Source organism: Urocitellus parryii, chromosome 5, assembly GCF_045843805.1.
Source record: "Urocitellus parryii isolate mUroPar1 chromosome 5, mUroPar1.hap1, whole genome shotgun sequence".
Lineage (NCBI taxonomy): Eukaryota > Metazoa > Chordata > Mammalia > Rodentia > Sciuridae > Urocitellus > Urocitellus parryii.
Window position 1 is genome coordinate 198503327 of NC_135535.1, and position 15771 is coordinate 198519097.

General features: G+C 38.0%; 2 pseudogenes; both read left to right on the forward strand.

Annotated features, from left to right (window-relative positions):
* The first annotated feature begins 143 nt into the window (after positions 1-143).
* On the forward strand, positions 144-6073 carry LOC113182985 (signal recognition particle subunit SRP54 pseudogene; annotated as a pseudogene).
* Positions 6074-7182: 1109 nt separating this feature from the next.
* Positions 7183-7943, forward strand: LOC144248995 (signal recognition particle subunit SRP54 pseudogene; annotated as a pseudogene).
* The last annotated feature ends 7828 nt before the right edge of the window (positions 7944-15771 follow it).

The window sequence follows — 15771 nt, forward strand, 5'->3', positions numbered from 1 at the left end:
CCGCCTACCTTGCTCCTTCAGGCTGGTGATGAGCTGCAGCTGCTTCTCCTCGTCCGAGCTGTTCATTTTGGCGGGTGGGGCTGGGAATAAAAGGAAAGGAGGAGAGGCGAGGGGGCCCCGGGGGAGGGGGAAGAAGAAGCAAGATGCCGGTGGCGTGCGGCGGCACTACCCGGAAGTTGGATCCGCTCCCGCTCCTCCTCCTCCCGGCGCCGAGCGCGCGAGTGAGATCATCCCCACGCACCTTCCCGGCGGCCGCTTCACCTGCAGCGGGCGGCGGGCGGGGCCCCGAGACGCTGGGCCGCGGTGGGGGCGGCGGCTGGCGGGGGCGGGAACAAGTGTCCCAGCCCGCGGCGGCCGCTGCGGCCCGGGATCCTCCCTGGAGGCCCGCGCCCAGGACGCGCAGGCGGGGGGCGCGCGGCCCTGCGTGCGGCCGCTGGGCGCTGCTGCCCCCTTCTCCCCGCCTCCGCCCCCGGACACGCGCGTTCAGAGAAACCCGGCCTTGGGTTCTTAGCGCCTGTGGGAACTCCGCTTTGGACGCAGCGCGAAGGTCACTACCCGCGCCACTAAGAGCCAACGATTTAGAGCGGGAAGTGGCGGGCACTAGAAGCCCCGAGTTCCCACGCAGTGGTCTATCGGGGAGACCTTTAGGGGCTGGAAAACCTAGGGGCCTGCAAAGGCAGCCTCAGGTTATACCTCAAGCACCTTGCGAAATAGAGCAAGGGGCGAAATAGGCCATCCTGCGCTTTGCGGGCCGCCCAGCTGGTAAGGTCACCACTCAGTTGGGAGAGAGGCGTGGTAGTCGGACAACAGTTCTGGGGCCCTGGCGGGTTTCTCCACCTGACATCAGGTTTGAGAGGCTGGAACGTGGGCCCTGAGGCGCGTAGGGATCTTATGGTTGGCTTGAGAGGACCTTCACTCTAGGGGGGGCGACCACTGCCTCTCAAATGCCTGAGGCAAACAGCTACCTGGCAGGAGAGCCTGGTGTTGTGAAATGAAGCCCAGCACTTGCTCCCCTTCACTGCCCTCTTGCCCTCTGCACTATTTAAACCCAGCTCTAGAATAGACCCTGACCAGGAGAGAGGCTGTAGGTCTGACTGGTTGAAGGGCAACTTTCCCCAGGCCCAGGTTGCTGGCTAACCTTTGGTCAAGTCTCCTGTGCTCTTTGAACTTCACCTAAAGGATGGGAAAAGTAATAATGCCTACTCTCCAGGAGAAGGGTAAGGATTGAACAGAGAAGAAAAAGATCAAAACGCCAAACCAGAATGCAGCATTTAGTTGCTGGTTTTTTTTTTTTTTTTTAATTACCGGTATGAGAAAGGGTTATGGTTGCTAATTATAAACTGAAACAGGCAAAGTTCTTTTACACTGATCAGTTAGCATAGAAAATAAATCCAACCTGGATTAGACCTATTGCACATCTTGATTTTTCTATCCTAAGCTCATAAGTAGGACACCAGCACAGTGCTTCTGATCACTCTTCATTTGATATTTTATGCAAATATCCAACTGTATTTGCTGTGTCCCTTTCTCCGGGATAGATGGGCAGGAGGCCTGGTAATTTGATGAATCCTGTAACCAGTATCTTTCTCTTATTTCGAGTCAATAGTTAGTATATTACTAACTATTGACTCGAAATAAACTGAAAAAATGGTTGCACTGCTTTCTGATTTTATAAAAATGGCAATATAGTGTTTTAGCATGGGTCATTTGGTGGTAGAATGATCTAAAAATAGCAACAAAGTATTTTTTAGTGGAGTGAATTAAAAATTAAAAAATAATTGGTTTGAGTTTTTAATCATTCAATCCTTTCCCTAATTTTTCATAAAATAATTCAAAGTATTTGCAGATCAGCTGCAGTGATGATCTCCAGAAGACAACCACGTGGCCTTTTCCCTGAAACTGCATTTTAGTCCTCAGAATTGAAAGAAGGGGCTAGAAGTATGAGCCAATCCAAACTTAGCTCCACGAATATGTCCTGCCACTGGGTATTTTGTGAAAAGAAATAATTTCTTTCCAGAGGGGAGTAAAATACTGGAGAACTGAGTGTCAAATCATGGCCATGTAGCTCTTGCATGGCAGTGGGGAAACATGCTAAACCTGAGCTGTCATTCTGACTGCTGGGCAATTTGGAAGAGTTCCCTCCAAACCTAAATAACCAGAGTATTTTCTCACATTCTACCAAACATAAGCAGAGTGTCCATTAGGTATTTGTATTCTTTTACAAAATTCCATTCTCTTAAATATCTGGTTTTATTGTGTACTCCAATTACCCTTAGGTAATATTTTTGGAGTTTAAGGATGAGTTAATTATCAAATCTATAATCAAACTAAGTGTTCTGGTCCCACACTCAATCCGAAGCCCCTTGAAATTAATTCCATTTACCCTCCTTGAAATTAAAATAGCCACCTGAAATACAATATGGTATTATCCTGAGGGCATGGTATGAATTATTAGGATGACTATTAGAGTTACTTATTGGGATGCAGATCTCCCATTACTTTATGGTTTATTTATATGATATGAATATTGATGAGAGGATAGAAGTGGTATAATTAGTTTTTGTTCTGTTAAATAATGCACATAGGGATTTATGTTACAGGCATCACATTGGAGCTATTAACCTGCATACAACATGCAATTTAAAACATTTAAAAATGAGTTTGTTTACATACATATATGTATATGTAGAGAGAGAAAAAATGCTTTCTAAAAATGAATTGAAAATATTTGTACAAAGTTCAAGAAAATTACTTTCTTCAGGCTACAAGAACAGGTCCAAGGGGTCTGGGTGGAGTGGGAGAGTGCTGTAGTAAAAAAAGGATTCTTTCTTTAATATTTGTTTGATTTTTTCAGGTAATTAAAGTAAAATCACATTACATGTAATCCATTGAAGTATACAGATAAATAAGATTAAAATATTTTTAAAAGTTGGCCCTCCTTGATCCACTCATTCTATATTAATGGGTCCATCTTAAAAGGCTTCAGTACAGAGCTACTTATTGTAATGGTAATTATGATGCAAAAATGCAACATTGGAATATTATTTGGCAATTAAAAAAAGTACTGACACATGATACAACATGTATGAACTTTGAAAACATTATACTGAGTGGGGAAAGACAGAGAAGTCCAGATAGTGTATGACTGCATCTATATAAAATGTTCACAATAGGAAAATCCATGGAAAGAGAAAGCTGATTAGAAATTTGTATGAAACTCAAGGCATGGTGGGGATTACAGAGAAAATAGAAAATGGCTATTGATAGGTATGTGGTTTCTTTCTGGGGTGATAAAAATGCTCAAAAAATGCTCCAGGCAATGGCATTCTCAATAAGGCTCTGAAAACTCAGGAAATAATGCCAAGAATTAATAAATGGGATGGCATCGAATTAAAAAGCTTCTTTTGCACAGCAAAGGAAACAGAAATGAAGAAAGAATTTATAGAATGGGATAAAATCTTTGCTAGCTACTCTTCTGACAAAGGTTTAATATCCAGAATACATAAAGAAATAAAAAAACTCAACAACAACAAAAAAGTTAATAAATAAACAAATGAACTAAACAGACACTTCTCAAAAGAAAAAATACAAATGACCAAAAATATGTGAAAAAAAAGATTCAAAATCATTAACAATTAGGTAAATGCCAATCAAAAATACACTAAGATTTCATCTCCACTCAAAATGGCAGCCATCGAGAAGAGAAAGTTAAGAGTTGTATGTTTTCTCTCATATGTGGAAGCTAGAGAGGAGGAAGGAAAAGGAAGGTGTGTGTGTGGGTGTCTCATAAAAACTGAAAGGAGATCAGTAGAGGAAAGAAACCAGAGGGCCAGGGTTGGGAAGAGAGGAGGGAAAGGAGAAATACTGGGGAATGATATTGGTCAAATTATATTGTTATATTGTGTGCATGTACGAATACGTAACAACAAATCCCACCATTATGTACAACTATAATACACCAATAAAAATACAGAAAAATTGTGCTCATGGTTGCACAATTCTATGAATGGATTAAAAACTATAGAACTATACACTTCAAATGGGAGAATTTGATGGCATGTAAATTATATTTCAATAAACCAGTTATAAAAGAACAGATTTTTCAGCTATAGTAACGAAAACTGCATGGTACTGGGCATAAAAACAGACTCATAGACCAATCATACAAAATAAAAGACACAGAGACAAATCCACGGAGATAAAGTCATCTCATCCTTGACGAACATGCCAAAAACATACATTGGAGAAAAGACAGACTTTTCAATGACTGATCCTGGGAAAACTAGTTATCCATATGTAGAGGAACGAAACTGGATCCTAATTCCTCAATCTGCACAAAAGTTAAATCAAAATGGATCAAAGACCTAGAAAATAGATCAGAAATTATGCACCTCCTAAAAGAAAACATAGGGTCAACACTCCAGCATATAGGCACAGGCAATGACTTTCTCAATGAGACCCCTAACACTCAGGAAATAATGGCAAGAGTTAATAAGTGGGATAGCATCAAATTAATAAGCTTCTGCACAGCAAAGAAAACAATTGGGAATGTGAAGAGAGAATCTACAGAATGGGAAGAAATCTTTGCTAGCTACTCTTCTGACAGAGGATTAAAATCCAGAATAAAGAACTAAAAAACTTTACACCAAATAATCAAATAGCCCAATTAACAAATGGGCAAACATTTTAAGCAAACAAATCTCAAAAGAAGAGATATAAATGGCCAACAAATATATGAAAAATGTTCAATATCATTGGCAATTAGGGAAATGCAAATCAAAACCACACTAAGATTTCATTACACACCAGTCATAATGGCAGTCATCAAGAATATAAATAATAGATGCCCCATTTCGGAGTTTCCCCAGAGCACCTCCTTGGATCTAATCCCTTTTTCTTAAAGTAGCTCCTAGAGGCCTGGCTTTCTTTCCTAGTTTGTATCCCTAGAGACCCTATTTTGCCACTAACTTTGCTGCCTCAGTTATTTAATAGTAAAAAAGTAAAACCAAAGCCAATCAAAACAAAGAAACATCTCCCCAGATCCTTTTGGAAGTATGTCCTCTTCCAGAAAGACTGAACTATGCTGAATGATGTCATCTCCTCATGAGGCAAAAGAGTTCCTCATAAGCACATCTTAAAGTCTTCAAGAATGTTCAAGCAGACCTTGGAAGAAAAATAACATCATTACACTCTTTGGGCATTGCCACCATCATCAATGAAGAGGTATTAAGTGCTATGCTAAAAGAAGTATGTAGAGCATTGTTAGAAGTGGATGTTAAACTAATGAAGCAACTAAAATAAAATGTTAAGTCTCCTATTGATCTTGAAGTGATAGCATCTAATCTTAACAAAAAGAAAAATGATTCAACATGTGGTCTTTAAAGAACTTGTGAAGCTTGTAGACCCTGGAGTTAAAGCATGGACACCCAGTGAAGGAAAACAGAATGTGACTATGTTGGTTGGATTCCAAGGGAGTGGTGAAACAACAATGTGTTCAGAATTAGCATATTATTACCAGAGGAAAGGTTGGAAGACCTGCTTGATACATGCAGACGCATTTAGAGCAGGGGCTTTTGACCAACTAAACCAGAATGCTACTAAAGCAAGAATTCTATTCTATGGAAGCTGTACAGAAATGAATCCTGTTGTCATTGCTTCTAAAGGAGTAGAGAAATTGAAAAATAACATTTTTTTTGAAATTATTGTTGTTGAGACAAGTGTCTGCCACAAACAAGAAGACTCATTATTCAAAGAAATACTTCAAGTTGCTAATGCTATACAACCTGATAACATTGTTTATGTGATAGATGCCTCCATTGGTCAGGCTTGTGAAGCCCAAGCTAAGGCTAAGATAAAGTAGATGTAGCCTCAGTAAGAGTGACAAAACTAACAATCAATGAGGTGAAGAGAGAGCCTACATTTTGGAACAAATTTTTGCCACACACACATCAGATAGAGCACTAATCTCCAAGATATATAAAGAACTCAAGGGGGCTGGGCTTGTGGCTTGGGGGCTGGGATTGTGGCTCAGAGGTAGAGCGCTCACCTACCATGCTTGAGGTACCAGGTTTGATACTCAGCACCCACTTAAAAATAAAATAAAGATATTGTGTTCACCTACAACTAAAAAATAAATATTAAAAAAAGAACCCAAAAAACTTAATACTAAAAAAACAAACAACCCAATCAATAAATGGGCTAAGGAGCTGAACAGACACTTCTTAGAAGAAGATATACAACCAATCAACAAATATATGAAAAAATGTTCAATATGTCTAGTAATTAGTGAAGTGCAAATCAAAACTACTCTAAGATTTCATGTCACTCCAGTCAGAATGGCAGTTATCAAGAATATAAATAACAATAAGTGTTGGCAAGGATCTGGGGAAAAGGCACACTCATACATTGCTGATGGGACTGCAAATTGGTGCAACCACTCTGGAAAGCAGTATGGAGATTCCTTAGAAAACTCAGAATGGAACCACCATTTGACCCAGCTATTCCACTCCTCTGTCTATATAAAGCAGCCACATCAGTGTTTATAGAAGCTCAATTCACAATAGATAAACTGTGGAAGCAACCTAGATGCCCTTCAATAGATGAATAGATAAAGAAACTGTGGTATATATACACAATGAATATTACTCAGCATTTAAAAAATAATAAAATCATGGCATTTCCAGATAAACGGATGGAATTGGAGAATATCCTGCTAAGGAAAGTAAGCCAATCCCCCTAAACCAAAGGCCAAATGTTCTCTCTGATAAGTGGATGCTGATCTATAATGGGGTTGGGGGGAATGGGAAAAAATGGAGGAACTTTGATTGGGCAAAGGGGAGTGAGGGTAGGGGAGGAAGTATGGGGGCAGGAAAGATGGTGGAATGTGATGGACATTACTACCCTAGGTACATGTATGACTGCACATAGGGTGCAACACTACATCGTGTACCATCAGAGAAAAGTTATGCTGATATTGTGTACAATGAATCAAATGCATTCTGTTGGGCTGAGGTTGTGGCTCAGTGGTAGAGCGCTGGCCTAGCACATATAAGGCACTGGGTTTGATACCCAGAACCACATAAAAGTAAACAAAATAAAGGTATAAAAATATTTTAGAAAAGTGCATTTTGCTGTCATTTATACCTAACTAAAATAAATAATTTTTTTTTTTAAAAAAGAGTGATGAAACTTGATGGTCATGCAAAAGGAGGTGGTGCACTCAGTGCGGTTGCTGCCACAAAAAGTCCAATTGTTTTCATGGGTACAGGGGAACATATTGATGACTTTGAGCCTTTCATCAGCAAACTTCTGGGTATGGGTGACATTAAAGAACTGATAGATAAAGTCAATGAGTTGAAATTGAATGAAATGAAGGACTCATAGAGAAGTTGAAACATGGTCAGTTTACATCGCAAGACATGTATGAATGATTTCAAGATGTCATTAAAATGGGCCCGTTCAGTCAGATCTTGGGGTTGATCCCTGGTTTTTGGAACAGATTTTATAAGCAAAGGAAATGAACAAAGGAGTCAATGTCAAGGATAAAGAAATTAATGACAATAATGGATAGTATAAATGATCAAGAACTGAACAGTACAGATGGCACCATGGTTTGTAGTAAGCAAACAGGAAGAACCCAAAGAGGAGCACAAGGATCAGGCATGTCAACAAGAGATGTTCAGGAACTTTTGAGGTAATATATCAAGTTCACACAGATAGTAAAAAAGATGGGAGATATCAAGGGACTTTTCAAAGGTGATGACATGCCTAAGAATGTGAGCCAATCAGAGATGGCAAAATTGAATCAACAAATGGCCCAAATGATGGATCCACAAGTTCTTCATCACATGGGTGCCATGGCAGGACCTCAGTCAGTGAAGAGGCAGTTTCAACAGGGTGCAGCTGCCAATGTGAAAGGCATGATGGGATTCAACAATATGTAAAGAAGATGATTTAATATAAACTGACCTGGTTGATTACATTATGTGCTGAGACCTCAGAGATTTCCCTCCATTTTGCAAACAGGGAAAAAAGAGTATTTTCTTGCCTTCTTTTTCTTTGCGTTTTCACACACACACACACACACACACACACACACACACACACACACCTTTTTTTTCCCTTTCTTTCTCCTTCCCTCCCTTCTTTTCATGTAAGGGAGGAATATAGGGTTTTTGTGAAAATTATATTTCTGTTTGAAAATTTTTCTTTTAGTTTTCATCATCTTAACCCTCCTTAAGTTAAACAAATCACGATGTCAAATTTTAGTACTTCAACGGTTTTAATTGTCTCAAAGGCCAAACATTACATTTGTAAACAGTCCTGGTCAATAAGTTACATGATGTCTCAATAAAAGTGCTGTAAAATAAACTTCAAAATGATTATGAAAAGAAAGAATGCAAATAATAAACTTGTCCAATCTCCCCCCAAGATTCCTTATCTTTCACTGATGATCATTCAGTTTCTTAACATTTGCTTCCAGTAAAGGGGTACTTATGTGCCGCAGTCTGGCTGGGCACAAATCACCCAACCACCACAAAGCACTTGTATCTTCAAACAGGAAACTTTATTGCCTGAACTCCAACAGCACTCCAAGCACACTCCCCGGGAACTCTCCCAAACGCCACCCACGCAGCTCCTCTACCAGAACTTCCCCAATCAATGCAACTCCCCAGGAAATCCTCCCCGAGAACTCCAAAGTATCAGGCAGCAGGGGTCTATATACAATTGAATCAATCCAGCATCATCTTAATGGCTCGACTCACAACCATTACTTCTGGCAAAATGCCTGGGGCCATTCCGACTGGGCTGTGGCTCTCAACACTTATGAAGCTCTCAAACCAGTTTATTCCATTTTTAAACAACTCTAATTGCTAGAGGATATTAGTTAAACTGTTCCACCACGCCTACTTCTGTCTCCCTCCTGCCTCCAGAATGACACAGGAGAGTTGTCGACAGGACTGTCTTAATGACTCAAATTAGTGAGCATGGATTCACTAAGGTTTTCTCTTTTTCTGTTCCAAATACCACCAAGCCTGTCACACATTCCTCAGACGTGAAGATTTTGGAAACCCTCCCCATTCTTGTCATCTTCCTCTGGATATGTTTCAGACTCTCGCTGTCCTTCTTAAAATTCACTATGAAATAAATACAATAAATGAACAATATATAATTAATACCATTGCATCTGAAGACAGCACACGCAAGGAACCAGAACCTTTGGCGATTTGGCAACATCAATCTCCCTAGGGGAAATAAAATGAATAAACTTATTTTAAAAAAGAATACAAATAATAATACATGCTGGAGAGGATGTGATGAAAAGGAATTTTATACTGTTGATGGGATTGTAAATTAGTACAACCACTATGGAAATCAGGTTCCTCAAAAGGCTAGGCGTGAAACCACCGTATGAACCAGCTGTACCACTCCTGGGTATTTATCCTGAAGAATTAAAGTCATCTTACTACAGTGATACATGCCTGCCCATATTTATAGCAGCACAATTCACAATAGCCAAACCATGGAACCAGCCTAGGTGTCCATCAATAGGTGAATAAATAAAAAAGAATGTAGTTATATATACAAAATGGAGTTTTATTGAGACATAAAGAAAAATGAAATTATGTTATTTGCAGGGAAATGACTGGAACTAGAGAATATTATGTTAAGTGAAATAAGTTCAACTCAGAAAGTCCAGGGTCATGTGTTTTCTCTCACATGTGGAAGCCAGAGAGAAAAGAGAAAAAGAAAGGTGGAGGTGGATCACCTAAAAATCAAAGGGACATTAGTAGAGAAAAGGGACCAAGGGGTGGAAGGTGGGGAAGAAAATGGAACGTGCTGGTGAGGGATATTGGCCAAATTATATTGTTGTACTGTGCACATGTACAAATATGTAACAAATCCTATCAGTATGTACAATTATAATGCACCAGTAAAAAAAAAGTGGAAAAAAATCAGATTTTCACATTCTTAAACATGTTTCTTCTGCAAATATTTTAATTTTTCAAATATTTGTGTACATAATACTTTGTTCTATTTTTTACTAAACAGTATTTCTTGTTTGTGTAGTACTGTGGTTCGAACTGAGGGCCTTGTGCATCTACACAAGTTCTCTGCGACTGAGCTACATTTTTATTCTTTTTGTAATTTTGAGGGAGAGGCTCACTAAGTTGCCCAGGCTTTCCTCCAACTTGTTATCATTCTGCCTCAGCATTTCAAGTAGCCGGGATTATAGGTGTGTGCCACCACACCCAGCAACTAAACAGTATTTTGTATGTACTTCTTCTTAAGCAAACTTAGTCCTGTTCTTCCATTAATCAAGTAATACTAGCCATTCTCAAATTCTTAGACATTTGGGTTGTCACTAAAATTTGTCTGTTTGTAAATAATGCACATGAATACAAGGCCCACATCTAGACATATTGTAGTGGAGCTGCTAAAAGATAACATCAGCCACAGAGGACGGGAGTTGTAGCTCAACGGTAATTTTGTGCTTGTCTAGCACATGTGAGGCCCTGGGTTCAATCCCCAGCACTGGGGGAAAAATAAAAGCAAAAACCAAGGAAAAATACACATTACGTATACATTTACAATAGCACTAAAAAATGTACTTATGTATACACCCAGCAAAATTTGTGGAAGATCTAGATGCTAACCAAGTATAAAGCATTGATGAAAAATCAAAGACTAAATAAATGGAGAGATATATTCATTTTGAAGACTATATTTCTAAGACATCAATTCTCCTCAGTGGGTCTCTAGATCCAATATAATCCCAATCAAAATCCCTACAAGCTCATTTAGAGTCTCAACCCTCTGATTCTAAAATTTGTATGGAAAGACCAAAGATCTAGAATAGCCAGGATGACTCTGAAAAAGAACAAAGTCGGACTTTGTTTGAACAAACTTAAGCTACTGATTTCAGGTAGCTGATTACTGTAGCTTTAACTCAGCATAAAGCTATAGTAATCAAGACAATGAAGTACTGGCAAAAAGACATACTAAAAATTGAACAGAATGGCCAAGTCAGAAGTATGTCCACAAAATGCAGTCAACCTCTTTTTTAAGCAGCAAAAGCAATTCAATAGAAAAAGAATATTTTTTTCTCACAAATAGTGTAGAACACCTAAAAATCCACATACAAAAATAAACCTCAACACATACCTTACATAAAAATTAATTCAAAATAAAATATAGACTGAAATTCAAAACCTAAAACAGTAAAACATTTAAAGAGAAACACAGAAGAAAATCGTGTAACCTGAGGCTTGACAATTAATTCCAAATATAATACCAAAACATGATTAATTTAAAAAGCTGATATTTTAGGTTCTACTAAGATTAAAAGAAGTTGGAGATTATGAAGACTTGCTATAGATTAATATATTTGCAAGTCACATACTTGATAAAGTGTTTGTATTCAAAATATAAGAACTCTTAAAACTTGATAATTAAAAAACCAAACTTTTTATTGGCAAAAATATTAATAGATATGTTACCCCAAAAAAGATTCTTAAACAGCAAATAAGCATATGAAAAGATGCTCCACATCATTTGAAACTAGGGAAATGAAAATTAAAACAACAATGAGATAATACTGAATTTCTGTTAGGATGGCTAAAATTGAAAAAGGACAATAGCAAATGTTGATAAGAATGCAGATCAACAAAAACTCTCTTGTTACTGAAGTAACTTAAAATGGCACAGCCATTTTGAAAGACAATCAGTTACTCCTTATAAAATTAAACATACCAGGTATAGCACGCTTGTGATCCTAGTGGTTTGGGAGGTGAGGCAGGAGGATCACCAGTTCAAAGCCAACCTCAGCAATTTAGCAAGACCCTAAGTGTTATGCTTTTAATGTGAGATGTCCCTCAAAAGCTTATGTGTGAGACAATGCAACACCGTTTGGAGGAGAAATGATTGGGTTATGAGAGCCTTAACCCAATCAGTGAATTCATTCCCTGATAGGGATTAACTGAGTGGTAACTGAAGGCAAGTAGGAGATGGCTGGAAGAAGTGGGTCATTGGGAGCATGCCTTTAGGGTATATATTGAGTGAGCTGAGCTTAGTCTCTCTCCGTTTCCTGATCTTCATGTGAGTCACTTCTCTCCACCACATTCTTCTGCCACCATGTTCAGCCTCACCTAGAGCCCGAGGAATGGAGCCTGCTGTCTATAGACTGAGACCTCTAAAATGGTGAGCCCCTGAATAAACCTTTCCTCCTCTAAAACTGTCCTCATTAGGTCTTTTAGTCACAGCAGCAAAAAAAAAAAAAAAAAAAAAAAAAAAAAAAAAAACTGACTAAAATACTAAGCAATTTAGTGAGACCCTATCTCAAAATAGAAATTTAACAAAAAGGGCTAGGGATATAGCTCAGTGCTCAAGCACTCCTGGGTTAATTCCTTGGTATAAATAAACAAACAAACAAACATTTAGCATACAATCCAGCAATCTTACACCTCCAGATTTATCCAAATGAACAAAAACTTATGTTCATAGATAAATATATATATATATATATAATTTTTTGTAAATGTTTGACTCATAATCACCAATAACTGGAAATGACCAAGAAGTCCCTCAGTGGGTGAATGAATAAGCAGATTATAGTACATCCACAAAATGGAACATATACATCAATTTTAAAAAATGAGCTACTTAGTCACACAGCAATCTGGATAGATGTTAAATACATTTTGTTAAGTTGAATAATCCAGACCCCAAAGACAGTATTACTAATGCATGACATTACTTCACTAAAGAGGAACAGTAAAAACAACCTTACCCGAGTAATCTAAAAAAACAGAATTTTCACTGAATACTGTAAATCTAAAGAGAAAAGAAACTGTCCATAAATACAAGTTGATAAATTTGCCTCATACTGGAGTATGGATTTGCAATTCTAAAACTTCTCTACAGGTATAGTAGAGTTGAATAAATAAGTCAATAAACCATAGATGATGGGCCGTGGGTTTCTCACTGTCAGATAGATAAGTTAGCCAGTTCTGCTGCAGCATGTCTTATGCATTCTTAAAAATCATCATGCTGTGCAGAACTGCACAATAAAAACCATAGATGTCATGGGGGAAATGAGATTAGAAGCATAGCACTTAAATGCTTCTCCAACCACAAATAAATAAAATATAGAGAACCTAATAAAACCAGTAGCATCATTTTACACAGGTTAAATGATTAAGAAATGCATAATGCTACAATTAATTGGGCATTTGGCTTGAAAAACACCCAGTGTTCATGAGCATGGGCATCCTGAAGGCTGCATCTTTGGAGTCATTGTGAAGTGGTGGGGGAAGGGTTGTCTGAAATCCATTGGGAAAGTGGTAACACTGTCTGTGGATGGGTGTAACTCCTTGTCCACAGTTTGATGTTTGGACTCCAACATCACAGTCTTTCACAGTATTATTTCCTGAGGCTTTTTTTTTTCTGAATTTGATTCGTAGGTCTTTCAAGGAAAGCATTTATAACCAAATTAGAATACCAATACAATATAGAGCATTCTCCAATTAACTTCCAAACCACCATTAGAACTTCTCTTCCTGCTTTCTCAGCTGGGCTTGCTTTTCCCTGCTCAACTCTGAACCTACCAGCTGAAGGTTTTGGAAATTGTGGTCATATTTGCAACCACTAACCCAGCCACTATCAGCACCAAAAGGAACCACTTCTGCAGGATGTGGCAATTTCAGATATCCTGCTTGCTTTGTGATTGTGAGAAAAGATGCTTCTGTTTTTTTCTGTTTGTGCTCAATTCATAAACTCAACAATCTTTCATTTCTTCTAATTCTTTAGACCTTGTTCTTATTGACGTCACAGTACTTGAGGTTATGCCATTGTAGATTATTTTTATTTTCATAGTATCATCTCTGATGGTCCACATGTGGATCCTTTTATGCTTGTTGAATGAGAGATATTATTTGTCCTTTTATTTCTTTCAAAAACGCTTTATTATTCTAATCTTTTCCACAATACATATGGCTTTCCCTTTGCATTCATTGCTTGGTGTTTTTGAACCAGGACACTTAAATGTGTTTGGGGTATAGGAGGTGTGATGTATATGTCACTCCCTCATAAATGCAAAAGAGCAACAAAAGATAACTTTGTTGAAGACACGTGATGACTAAGGTAGCTATTGAAATGTGAGTGTGCACACAGGTTTTTTTGTATTCTACTTCAGCCTAATTACACTGGGTGTAGTTTCTTCTATTGATTTAGCATTCCTCGTAGATGAAATCATGCAAAAGTGAATTTCTGTTTCCAAAGCAAACATTGCTATCAGAACCATATCAATACGGAAGAAAGGAAGTCTAAAATGAATGTTGTGATGCTGGAGCACAATCAAAGATATCAGTGTGAATTCACGTTTCTTTTAATAGTAGACAAATAGGTAAGTAGATGAAGATGTGTGTGTGTGCATGGGTTAATGCACATCGCTATCTCCTCTCTTCATCCACTGAGAAGGCCTAGACACAGAGTTATACCAGTATCCATGAGCACAACCTAAACCAGATCTTGATTCCTAAATGCAATTATGTAAGAAAGGGAGCCAGAACTCCTCAGGGAAATGGTTAATTCTGAGGCTGAAGCAGGAGGGATATAAGATGATACAACATGAGCAGGGAGTATATTGTCCATATTGATAGAAGTCAAATCATTATGTATAATTCCTCATAATTATAATGAGGAAGAAAGAACTCCAACTAATATATGTAAATAGTCCCCCTCCATGAGGCAGAATTTAATCTCCTTCCTTTATATGTAGGCTAGACTTAAGAGACTTGCTGCCAAAGAGAAGAAATGGAAAAGGAAAAATAGTAACTTTAAAATGGAGAAACTTAGCAAACAGCACTTGAATGGAGTGATCAAGGTTAAGTCACAGTGATATGTCATGTTGACAGCTTGTGCCCACTGATATGACATGATAAGAAAGGTATTCCCTTTCTTGGTATTTTTCCTAAACCAATAACCTCAATCTATTAAGAAAAAAATGTGAAGGAAGCACAAATTGAGGGACATTTTACAAACTTCATGACCGGTACTCTTCAAAACTGCTAGATCATAGAAAACATGGAAAGACTGTCATAGACCAGAGGAGAGGAAAGAGGCATGACCAAGTGATGTGGTATCCTGGAGCGGACCCTGGAACAGAAAAGGGGCATTAGTGGACACACTGGTAAAATCCTAATAGAGTTACATTTAAGAGGATTTGTGCCCATGTTAATCTCTTAGTTTTGACCAATATAATGATCATTTACCTCATGGGCTAGGTAAAGGGTACATAGGAATTCTAGGTATACTTGTACTATCTTCACAAGTTTTCTATAAATCTAAAATTATTCCAGAATAAGAAGTTAAAAGTCAATTGGCATCCACCATATTAATGGCAAAAAATAAAAATCAATATGATTCAGATCACATATAAATAATTTATATGTCTATGTAATTACAATTAGCAGAGAGTCAAACTTTTAAATTATTCCAGTTTTAATAACACTGAAAATAATGAAATCATTTAGCTTTACCAAAAATGTTATGTGAGATCTATACACTGAAAAATTTTTAAAAACTGCTGAAAAGTCAAAGACATAAATATATAAAATGTTATACCATGCTCATGGACTAGAAGACAATATGGTTAAAATACCACATTCATCTATGCACTTAATGTGATTCCAATTAAAATTCCAGTAGGTGTTTTTTGTAGAAAATGTAAAGTCAATTCTAAAGTTTATGGCAAAGAAAGGACATAGAATA